The 12933-nt window shown below is 39.3% G+C and overlaps 1 protein-coding gene across 1 annotated transcript in view; it reads right to left on the bottom strand.

The window, feature by feature from the left end:
• The window catches only part of SEL1L2 (SEL1L2 adaptor subunit of SYVN1 ubiquitin ligase), a 132509-nt gene that overhangs the window by 119443 nt on the left and 133 nt on the right, over positions 1-12933 (bottom strand). The gene's annotated exons all lie outside the window — the stretch shown is intronic.

Below are 12933 nucleotides of genomic sequence, written 5' to 3'. Positions count from 1 at the left end.
GATACTTGCAGTTTATCTTTTCCCTGGTTAAAGGTACAATATGAAAGAACTTAATGAAAGCAAAAGTAATTTAGAAATCCTTGATTCCATAGGTTATTCAAATAGCACTGGTAGAAGCAAGAACATTTCTGAGGCAGTAGGATATTGCCTGCTTGTACTGCTTAGGCTCAGCTTCCTCTGCAACATGGCCAGGGCTTGGTCTTTATGTGCCCTCTTTCTGCACCAGACAGGGACCTAGACATGATTGTGAGGCAACTGCTTTCTGGCTTCTGGTTAGTGTGAGATTGTTGAGCTACATGTTCTTTTCAACTGGGATAGAGAGCTACTGGATAGGTAAGTGTCAGAGAGAGTTGTTTTGCTTTGCTTTTCTAATCACAGAAGTGTGTGATAGGAGTTATTACCAGAAAGATGGTTGGGCGTAGTGGCTCACTCCTGTAATCCCAGCACTTTGGGAGGTGGAGGTGGGTGGATTACCTGACGTCAGGAGTTCCAAACCAGCCTGGCCAACATGGTGAAACCGAGTCTCTATTAAAAACACAAAAATTTGCCAGGTGTAGGGGCAGGTAACTGTAATCCCAGCTATTTGGGAGGCTGAGGCTGGAGAATCACTTGAACCCGGGAGGCAGAGGTTGCAGTGAGCCGAGATTTCGCCACTGCACTCTAGCTGGGGTGACAGAGTGAGATTCCATCTCAAAAAAAAAAAAAAAAAAAAAGTAGTCTAACTAGAAAGAAATAGATGGGGCCAGCCATGGTGACTTGGTGGCTCATGCCTGTAATCCCAGCATTTTGGGAGGCTCAGGTAGGAGGATTGTTCGAGCCCAGGATCTTGAGACCAGCCTGAACAACATAGCAAGACCCCATCTCTACAAAAAATACAAAAATTAGCCTGGCATGGTGGTGGTACATGCCTGCGGTCCCAGCTACTTGGACGGCTGAGGTGGGAGGAATGCTTGAGCCTGGGAAGTCGAGGCTGTAGTGAGTCATGATCGTGCCACTGCACTCCAGCCACTCCAGCCGAGGAGACAACATGAGAGCCTCAAAAAAAAAAAAAAAAAAAAAAAAAAAAAAAAAAAAAAAGTATATTCCAAGACAGTAGCAAATTCTATCACTGTAAACAAAAAATTAAAAAAAGAAGAACTGTTTCTAAGAGAGATCTAAATAAATAAATAAGAAAGAAAAGAAATAGATAGAAAAGAAAGAAAATAGGTGGGAGGGAGGAAACCTTGGACCCTGGATGATCTAGAGGCAGAACTCCTGGCAATGCCTTTTCACTGCCTCAGTGATACATTTTACACTACCCTGAAGCAGCAGCTGAATTGATAGAGTGAAGAGAGAAAAACCATATGATTAGCTTTCCTTCCATTTTTCTAAGCCATATACTTTGGGATGAACTGTTCATTCCTTCCATCATCTTCAACTATTTTATTCTGAAGATTTACCAAAAGAGAAAAACAATCTCAGTAACTTTTTAAGAATTTCCTTAGGTGAATGTAGAGTCAGGGACAATTGCATAGTTATGTCCCTCTCAATAATTTTATATAGGTAAAATCAAAATAAAATGAGTATCAAGTGAAAAAAAACACAACACGCAAGTTTTCAAAGTGTATCTGAATGAAAAAAGGTACACCTGTCTGTTTTGCCTTGAGAAATAGGGTAGAGGGGCAGAGAGCAGGAAAAAAAGTGAGGTTAAGGGCTAATTTTATGTACGAATCTTAGGTCTTTTAGCACTAGTTTTTTTTTTTTTTTTTTTTTTTTTTTTTTTGAGATGGAGTTTCGCTCTTACTGCCAAGGCTGGAGTGCAACGGCACAATCTCGGCTCACCGCAACCTCTGCCTCCCAGGTTCAAGTGATGCTCCTGCCTCAGCCTCCCGAGTAGCTGGGGTTATTTACTTACAAGCATGTGCCACCACACCTTGCTAATTTTGTATTTTTAATAGAAACAGGGTTTTCCCATGTCCTTTTTCCCATTCCCAGGTTTTCCCAAGGCTGGTCTTGAACTCCTGACTTCAGGTGATCTGCTCACGTCAGCCTCCCAAAGTGGTGAGATTACAGGCATGAGCCACCACGCCAAGCCAGCACTAGCTTTTAAAAACTGTCTTCTCTCCCACTAATTACTTCCCTGGGTCTCTATAAATCACAATTAATGAATGATCTAGTGAAAACTAGAGTCTAACCCTGAAAACTTCCACAATCCAGGAAGAACTCTGTGTAATCATTATATTTCTACTTTCTCTCTTCATGTTTACTTCTACCAATTGAAATCAGCATCCTTTCTTTTTTCTTTTTCTTTTTTTGAGACAGAGTCTCAGTCACCCAGGCTTGAGTGCAGTGGCATGATCTAAGCTCACTGTAACCTCTGCCTCCTGGGTTCATGTGATTCTCCTGCCTCAGCCTCCTGAGTAGCTGAGCTTACAGGCGTGTGCCACCACGCCTGGCTAATTTTTTTATTTTTAGTAGACACAGGGTTTTGCCATGTTGGCCCAACTGGTCTCAAACTCCTGATCTCAAGTGATCCGCCCACCTTAGCCTCCAAAAGTGCTGGGATTACAGGCGTGGGCCACCGAGCCTAGCCTTGAAATCGTTTTCTGTCCATGCTTCTCCACTAAAACTGTCCTGGAAATATAAACATTTTGAAGTTATTAAAATTTGTGGTCACTGGCTGACTCTAATTTCCCTGTTCTCTCTGGCATTTGCCATTGTTGGTAGTTCACATGTTCTTAGCACTCTCTCACCTTAGGCTTCTGTGATAATATTCTGTCTAGCCTTGATATCCATCAACTCCTCTCAGTTCCCACTGCTGTTGCTATAGTTTAAGTCTTCATTGTTTCTTGTTTGGACTATTCAATAGTCTACTGGTTACACTGTCACCAGAGTTATATAGTGACATCTGACCCTCTCCTGCCAAAGTCTCTCTCTCTCTCTCTCTCTCTCTCTCTCTTTCTCTCTCTTTTCCTCCCCTTTCCCCTGCTACCCTCTTCTCTCTTCTTTTCTTTTTTGCTAAGGACATTAAATATTTGTTTTTTTCACTATTAAATATTGTTTGCTTTTCTTATTGTTTTAATTAACATATAGTAATTGTACACATTTATGGAGCACAGTGTGATATTTTGATACATATATACAATGTGTAATGACCAAATCAGGGTAATTAGTATGTTTCTCAATTCAAAAGTTTGTCATTTTTTTGAGTCTGGAACATTCAAAGTCTGCTCTTCCAGCTATTTGAAAATATATGATAAATTGTTGTTAAATACAGTCCCCCTATAGTGCTACAGAACCCTAGAACTTATTCCTCATTTGGCCATACTTTTGTATCTGTTTAATGAACCATTGGATATTCCCTCTCCCTCAACCCTTCCTCACCTCTAGCAGTGCTATTCTACTCTCAAAGTCATTTTTCTAAGGCATAATTCTATTCATGTTCTTCAAGGAGTAAACCTGAAATGACTACCCATTGCTCCCAGGATAAAGCCCAAACTTCATAGCCTGTCACATAAAGTCCCTGTCTACCACTCCAACCTCTTAAGTTGCTACTTATATCCTACACTACAGAAAACTGATATACTTATTTATAGACCATGCTCTTTCATTTCTCTGTCTTTCTTTCTTTTTTCTGGCCTGAAATGTTCTTGTTCTCCCTTGCCTGCTTGGTGAACACTCACTAATCTTTCAAGATTTGGTCTATGCCATTTCCTTTATGAAGACTTTCTGACTACTCCACACACTGGTAGAATTGACCTCTTCCTCATTCCGTGTCCTACCATACCCTGTAAATACTTCTGTTTTATTATCTATAACCCTTTACAATTATTCATTTGTTATTTTGGTTTTTCTCTTGAGACTCTAAGCTGCTCAAGGATAAGTACTGTTCTTAGACATTCTTATCCCAATACTCCTGGCACACAACTTTTATTAAAGATTTATTTTTTCCCTCTACAATTCAATGGCCTTTAGGATAAACACAAATTTTCACAAACATCACACAATCACAGAACATTTTTCATTACTCCAAAAAGAAATCCTGCATCCCTTAGTCATTATTTCCCCATTACTGAAAGTAATCGACTTTCAGTCTCTGAGTTTTTGCTTATTCGGAACATTTCATACCTAGGAAGTTGCATGATATGTGGCCATTTGTGTCAGCCTTCTTTTTTTTTTTTTTTTGAGATGGAGTCTCGCTTTGTCGCCAGGCTGGAGTGCAGTGGCACAATCTCGGCTCACTGCAACCTCCCCTCCCAGGTTCAAGCAATTCTCCTGTCTCAGCCTCCCGAGTAGCTGGGACTACAGGCACCCGCCACCACACCTGGCTAATTTTATATTTTTAGTAGAGACAGTATTTTATCATGTTGGCCAGGATGGTCTCAATCTGTTGACCTCATGATCTGCCCACCTTGGCCCCCCAAAGGGCTGGGATTCCAGGCATGAGCCACTGCGCTTAGCCCTGTGTCTACATTGTTTTGCTTGGCATATATTCAAGGTTATCCATATTGTATTTTGTTTCTTGTTTTTGCTGAGTATTCCATTGTATGGATAGAGAACATTTTATTGATCTGTTCATCAGTTGTTGAACACTTGAGGTAGTTCTACTTTTTTACTATTAAGAATAATGCTAACATTTATGTATAAGTTTTTGTGTGGAAATATGTTTTCAATTCTCTTGGACATATACCTAGGAATGGAACTATTAGATCATATAGTAACTTTATGTTTAACCTTTTGAGGAATTGCCAGATGGTTTTCCAAAGCATTGCAACATTAAAAAAAAAATTTGAGGTGAAATCCATATAACACACAATTGCCCCTTTTAAAGTGTGCAATTAAGTGATATTTAGTGCATCCACAGTGTTGTACAGCTATCACCTTTCTACAGTTTCAAAACTTCATCATCCCGGAAGTATACTTTGTACCCATTAAGTAGTCACTCCCCATTCTCTCCTCTGCCATCCCGTAACCCAGTAATCTGCTTGCCATCTTTATAAATTTGCCTGTTTCAGATATTTCATAAAATAAGAATCATACGGTATGCTGCTTTCTGTCTCACGTCTCTCAAATAGCACAACTGTTTTTGAGGTTCATCCCAGTTATAACACATATCGGTACCTCATTCTTTTTTATGACTGAGTAATATTCCATTCAGTGTATGTATATTCCAATGTGTATACCACAAGTTGTTTATTTACTTATTTGTTGGTCAATATTTCGATTGTTTCCATCTTTAAACTATAATGAATAATGCTTCTATACATATTTGTGCACAAATTTCTGTGTGAACATTATGTTTTCATTTCTTTTGGGTATATACCTAGTAGTGGAATTGATAGGTCACATTGTATAGGTTGCTGCAAAAGTAATTGTGGTTTTCTCCATACTTTTAATGCCCAAACCACATTACTTTTGCACTAACTTAATAAATCTATATTTCACTTTTTAAGGAACCATCACACTGTTTTCCACAATGAGTATGCCATTTTATATTCCCACCAGCAATGTGTGAAGGTTTCTCTTTCTCTACATCCTTGCCAAAATTTGATAATTTCCTGTTTTCTGATTATAGCCATTCTAGTGGGTGTGATGTGATAACTAACTGTGCTTTTTGCTTTCATTTCCCTAATGACCAGTTGCATATTTTTCATGTGGTTGGTCATTTGTTCATCTTCTTTGGAAAAATGTCTATTCAATTCCTTTGTCTACTTTTAAACTGGGTTGCCATTTTGTTGATGAATTGTAAGGTTCTTTGTGTACTCTGAACACTGAACTCTCATCAGACATACGAGTTGCAAGATTGTCCTCTCATTCTGTGGGTTGTCGTTTCAGTTTCTTGACGATATTCTTCAGAGCAGAAGAGTTTTTGATTTTGATATCCAGTTTGGTTGTTCCTTTTTTGCTTGTGCTTTTGGTGGTATATCTAGGAAATCATTGCTTAATCCAAAATTAGAAAGATTTATGCTTATGTTTTCTTCTAAGAGTTTTAAAGCTTCAGTTATATGTGTAGGTCTTTTTGACCCATTTTGAATTAATTTGTGTATATGAGGTATGAGGTGGGGGTACAAATTCATTCTTTATGAATCTTTATTTTTAATTTAATTTAATTTTAAAGAAATGAGGTCCTCACTATGTTGACCAGGCAGGTCTCAAAGTTCTGGCCTTAAGTGATCCTTCTGCCGTGGCCTCCCAAAGTTCTGGGATTACAGATATGAACCATTGTGCCTAGCCTCTAAAACTTGTTTATTTAATTTTTTTCAAATTCATTTTTTGCATGTGGTTATTCAGTTGTCCCAGCACCATTTGTTGGAAAGATTACCTTCCCTGGCACCTTCCACATGGAGGTTTCATGGCACCTTTGCCAAAACTCGATTGACGATAAGTGTGACAGTTTACTTGTAAAACTCTCAATTCTGTTCCAGTAATCCTATATGTCTATTTTCACACCAGTACCATACTGTCCTGATTACTATAGCTTTGCAGTAAGCCTTGAAATTGGGAAATGTGAGTCCTCCAACTTCATTCTTCTTTTTCAAGAACATTTTTTTCCATATGAATTTTAAATCAGTTTGCCAATTTTTAAAGGGATTTTGATAAAGAATGTGTTGAAGGCTGGGCACAGTGGCTCACACCTGTAGTACCAGCACTTTGGAAGGCCAAGACAGGTGGATCAGCTGAGGTCAGAAGTTCAAGACTAGCCTGATCAATGAAGTGAAAACCCATCTCTACTAAAAATAAAAAAAAAATTAGCTGGGCATGGTGGTGGACACGTGTAATCCCAGCTACTGGGGAGGCTGAGGCAGGAGAATCGCTTGAACCTGGGAAGCAGAGGTTGCAGTGAGCCAAGATTGAGCCATTGCACTCCAGCCTGGCCAACAAGAGCAAAACTCCGTCTCTAAATAAGTAAATGAATAAATAATGTGTTGAATCTATAGATCAATTGCACAGTATTGCCATCTTACCAATATTAAGTTTTCCAATCCATAAACATGGGAAGTCTTTTTATTTAGTGAGGTCTTCTTTAACTTCTTTAAATAATTTTTGTGGTTATTAGAATATGAGTTTTGTCCTACTTTTGTAAAATTTATTCTTAAGTAATTCATTTTTGATACTTATAAAGTTTCTTTCTTAATTTCATTTTTGGTTTGCTCAATGCTAATGTGTAGAAATAGAACTGATTTTTGCATATCGATCTTTTATCCTGCAGTGTTGTAGAACTCACTTATTAGTACTAATAGTTTTGTAGTTGGTTCCATAGGATTTTCTGTATACTAGATCATGTCATCTGTGAATACAGATTTTACTTCTTTTTTTCCAAGCTTGATGCCTGGAAAGAAAGAATTAAAATGATCTCTATTCACAGGTGACAGGATACTTCTGTTTCTTGTGTACTTGCCATGGCTAGAACTTCTAGTACAGTGTTGAATAGAGATGGCAAAAGTGGACATCCTTGTCTTATTCCAGATGTTAGGAGTAAAGCATCCAGTCTTTCACCATTAAATATGGTAGCTTTGGGTTTTTTGATATCTTGTATCAGGGTGATAAAGTTTCCTTCTATTCTTAGTTTGTCACACATTTTTATCGCAAAGGGGGTTGAATTTTGTCAAATGCTTTTACTGGATTAGGATGACCATGTGATCTTTGTCTTTTATTATATTGATGTGATTGGGTCATATTGATTAATTTATGGATGGTAAACCAATTTACATTTCTGGGATAAATCCAAATATTTCTTCTTTTTCTTTGACAGGGAATTGAGCCTGGGCCATGGCAGTGAGAGTGCTGAATTCTAACTACTAGACAATGAGGGATCAAAGAATTGTTGTCTAGTGATTAGATCTAGCATACAGAAAATCCTATGGAATCAACTATGAAATTATCATGAGCACATTATGATATCAGGATTGGGTAAAAAGTAACTCAAAAAGATGGCCAAAGAAACAAGATTGGAAAATAACTTCCATTTTCAGATAGTAAGTATTTAGGAAACATTGAAACTTTGAAATTGTTATTGTGTAAATATTTTAAAAGAACATATTTATAGATCTTTCACACTCTTTGAATTCTATATTTTTCCTTTATAAAGTCTTGGAACTAGACCTTCATAATATTCTAGATTTAATAACACTTAACAACTTGTCCTCAATATCCCTATTTTATAACAATTACTTTAGTGCTTTTCTCAGAGGTTTGTCCTGTCCCCATTCCCCCAACCCTTCCTATGCATTGTCCCAAGTGAGAGTATCATTACCATCTGTTCTTCTTACTGGACATTTTAAAGTACTTGTACAAAAATGGTGTTAGGGATATAGTAAAGTTACTTCTAATCTTTTAATTGGCTTCTGCCCTTATTGCTGTTTGAGCAAAGAGAAAAGACCCTCATAAAGAACTGTAAGGACAAAAAGACTTACTTTTAATTGTGACCCCAAGAATTATCAATATCCCTATTAAAAGAGACAAGGGCTTCATCTTCTCTCAAGCAGCTCCTCTTCACTGTAGCACAGGCAGAAACTAGGTGGTTGGCCCAAGAGCTCCTCTTCTCAGGGCTGTGGCGGGGCAGGAGTCAGTTGCTAAGCAACCATTTCCTTACTTTTGGGCCAATGGGCTGCCAGGGAATTCCTTTCAAGCCAGAATGAAGGCAGCTGCTGGAGAATGTAGGCTGTGGGAAGGATCCACTGCTATTCCTCTGGCTGAAGATAAGGGGTAGGCTAGAATAAGTAGAGGTGACTCTCTAATATGAAATGAAGGGACCAGAAATCCAACTTGTATGTGTCCACATATCCAACTTTGTTCAGAGGTGCTGGAAGTTCTTATTTTTAAGTTGCCTCTGGAGGTATGAACTACACTTACGTAAAAACACAAGTACATGAATTGATCTGACATCATCGTTTAAGCTGACATCTCTAGGGTATGATGGACAAGAAACAATGGGTTAACTCTGCTTTGTTCCCAATCTGGATGAAAACCTTTATCCTATTTTTAAGTTAGGAACTGCTGAGGATTTACTAGAACAAAGGCAAACAAAGACTGTTTAAAAATGCCTTTAAATACCTCAAAATAATACAGACATTTCACAAGTAGATACCTTTAAAGCTACGAAAAACTGAAATAAGTATTTAGGGAAAACATATAAATATTAAAAATATCCAAGTCACAGAGCTAGTTGAGAAATTATGCCTACAAAAAATATCCAACTTTTACAGTGTGTCCAGGTAATTACTTCAGAAATAGACATTTTATTGTCTTGAATTTACAGTTTTACTCTTTTTTTTATCAGTTTCCCATTGCTGTGGTAAAAAATTATCACAAACTTCATGGGTTAAAACAACAGAAATTTATTCTCTCATAGTTCTAGAGACCAGAATTCCAAAATGATTCTTACACGGCTAAAATCAAAGACAAGGCTAGCTCTTTCTGGAGGCTCCAGGGAAGAATCCATTCTTGGGCTGCAAATGTTCAGCTCCTAAGTGGCTGCCAGCATTCCTTGAATTGTGGCCACATCATTTCAGTCTCTGCTCAGTCATCACTTGCCTCTGTAGTTTAAACTCCTTTTGTCCTCCTCTTATAAAGACACTTGTGATTACATTTAGGGCCCACCAACATGATCTGGGACAATCTCTTTCTCTCTCAAGATCCTTAATGTCTGCCAGTCACGGTGGCTCATGCCTGTAATCCCAGCTCTCTGGGAGCCTGAGGCAGGTGGATCACTTGAGGCCAGTAGTTGACCAGGCTGGCCAAGATGGCAAAACCCTTTCTCTACAAAAACACGAAAATTAGCCAGGTGTGGTGGTGGGCACCTGTAGTCCCAGCTACTTAGGAGGCTGAGGCATGAGAAGCGCTTGAATCCTGGGGACGGGGGCCTGGGAGGTGGAGGTTGCAGTGAGCAGAGATTACACCACTGCACTCCAGCTTGAGCGACAGAATGAGACTCCATCTCTAAACAACAACAACAAACCCAAACTGCTTTATAGGAAAATCAATGAAGGTATATAAGAGGAAACAGAACAAAGGTCAGGTGGGGTCAGAGTCAGGGAAGGCTTTGCTAGGAGTGATGTTTAAGCTGTAATATTAAGAATGAGAGTGGGTCAGCTAAATAAATCATGTCCCAAGTGTTGCAACAAACATGTTAAAAGGTTATGTGGTATTCCAGAACATGAAACACTCTATGGTTTGGTATGGCTGGAACCAGAGACTGGGGAATGGGGGTGACAGTGGAGCATAGTATAAAATAAGGCTGGAATAGTAGGTGATAGTTGCTCCATTCTTAATAATTTAATTGTTATAAAAAGACTGTATTAGCTTAGGCTACTGCAACAAAATAATATAGACTGGGTGACTTTCCACAGCAAAAGTTAATTTTCTCACTGTTCTGATGGCTAGAAATCTGAGACCAGGGTTCTGGTGAGGGCCTTCTTCCTGCTGGCAGATGGCTACCTTCTTGCTGTGTCTTCACATAGCAGGGAAAGGGGATTGGGGGAGAGCGTGAAAGAGATCTCCTTCTTATAAGGCCTCAGTTCTATTAGCCTCATTCACTGTTATGACTTTATTTAACCTTAATTACTTCCTAAGACCTTATCTCCAGATTTAGTTGCATTGAAGGTTAGGGGTTCAACATATGAATTTTGGAGGCACATAAGCCAGTCCATAGTACAGACCACCAGAAAGTCATTGAATGACTTACAGAAGTGAGAAGATGTGATCACTCATGACAAGATATCCCTAGATGCAGTGTAGACGATGGACAGAAGAAGTGCAAAAGTGGGCATGAAAGCCACTTAGGAAGTCTTTGCAATAGTCCAGTTAGATTCAGACTGAGTTTACTGCAATGCTATTGGAAAGTAGAGTGATGCCAGACTTACAGACTACTCAGTAAAATTGCATGGGTATGGCAACGCATTCGATGTGAGGGTGAAGTTATAAGAGGTATCAGGGATAGTGCTTAGGTTTCTAGATTTTTCAACTAAATGGGTAATGGAGCCATTCAAAGAGATAGGGAAAACTGGGAGAAGGAGCATGAGTTCAGTTTGGTACAAGGCACGTTTCAGGTATTTTAGGGATGTTAAATATTTAACACTTTTGAATGATAATGGTATTTTGTCAAAGTGATTAATACTAAATGCTGGAACAAATGCCCTCTGCATACTGTTTTTTGAGACAGAGTCTTGCACTTGTCCAGGCTGGAGTGCAGTGGCACAATCTCCGCCCACTGCCATCTCCACCTCCTGGGTTCAAGCGATTCCCCTGCCTCAGCCTCCCGAGTAGCTGGGATTAAAGGTGCCTGCCACCACACCTGGATAATTTTTTGTACTTTTAGTAGAGATGGGGTTTCACTAAGTTGGTCAGGCTGGTCTCAAACTCCTGATCTGGTGATCCGCCTGCCTCGGTCTCCCAAAGTGCTGGGATTATAGGCATGAGCTACTGTGCCCAGCACTTTTCACATTTCTATATAAGAAGTCAATATCCTTCCTACAAAATCTGCAACTGCTCCTGTATTGCTTAATATTAATATTGCTATTTGCCACCTTACCCATCCTATGAAATGCTTTTCTCCTCACCTTTTTCTCAAAATCTATTTCATTATTAGGTTTTATTATTTTTCCTTGGTAATGTCTCTAATCGAAGACCTCTTTCTATTTCTAGTGCCAATAAATAAGTACATATTTTTATTACTAGCTCAAATGTCACTTCCTTCTTGAAGCCTTCTTTATGTCTCCCAAATCCATTTTTTACGTATTTCACAGCATTAAAAGAAAAACAGGCCGGGCATGGTGACTCACGCCTGTAATCCCAGCACTTTGGGATCACTTGAGGTCAGGAGTTCAAGACCAGTCTGGCCAACATGATGAAATCCCATGTTTACTAGAAAATACAAAATTAGCCAGGTGTGGTGGCACAGGGCTGTAATTCCAGCTACTCTGGAGGCTGAGGCAGGAAAATTGCTCGAACCTGGCAGGTGGAGGTTGCAGTGATCTGAGATGGAGCCATTGCCCTCCAGCCTGAATGACAAGAGTGAAACTCTGTCTCAGAAAAACCAAAACACAAAAATTACCTCAGGATGTTGTGAATCATCCTTAGGCAAGTGTCCAACTACTAAAAATATTCCATTCTTTACAATTCTTATTGGGGCCTCCTCCTTTCTTCCTTTTCTCTTCTATTTTTAAAAAATGTGTTCCAAATAATTATTTGCCCAATACATGTAACAGAGTACTGAAATTGCCAAATAAATGTGGATTTGCCACATCTACTCAATTAGCGTTGAAGATGATCTGATATATAGAATTACAATAAATTTGGGGGGAGGGTACCACACTTCTGAATTATAGGTCACCCTATTCTTGTGGTGGACTTCAGTGAAACTGGATTTGCAGAACCTGCTGGGTTAGTATTATCCAGAATCAAGCCAGCTTTTTGGACATGCGTCTTAACTTTACACAACTTGAAGAATAAAGTAAGACCATTTGGCTCTGTTTAACAAGCATTTGGATTTGTTTTGATGTAAGACGTGTTTCCAATACAACATTTTGGTTGTCCGCAACTTTTTGGTTCTGAAAACTGTCTTGAGTATCCCAGTCTACATTTGTTCTTTCTAAACTTCACCAAATTCCAATGAAATTTGTAATTTTCACTACAATTTTGAGGAGCCAACTGCATACGGTGTGGAACCATTTCCCAACACTTTCACTTCTTTTGGTCTTTTTTATTTGCTCACCAGAAGACAACATCAGATTAACTGATAAAAAACCTCACCAACGGCAGTTGTGAGCACCAACAATCCGTGCTGACCCTTGGCCTCCTCCGGCTAGTACATCCCCCAAGTCCCTGAGGCGGCTTTTGCCCGCTCGCGCACCTGGCCCTATAGGCCACGCCCTCAAGTCCTCACCTCCCACTAGTACAGCCTCCAAGTCCCTGAGGCGGCTTTTGCCCATTCTGTCACCTGGCCCGACAGGCCAC

The sequence above is a fragment of the Saimiri boliviensis genome, chromosome 9 (genome assembly GCF_048565385.1).
Source record: "Saimiri boliviensis isolate mSaiBol1 chromosome 9, mSaiBol1.pri, whole genome shotgun sequence".
Lineage (NCBI taxonomy): Eukaryota > Metazoa > Chordata > Mammalia > Primates > Cebidae > Saimiri > Saimiri boliviensis.
The sequence above is the reverse complement of the archived record's forward strand: the minus strand, read 5'-3'. Positions and strand labels throughout refer to the sequence as shown.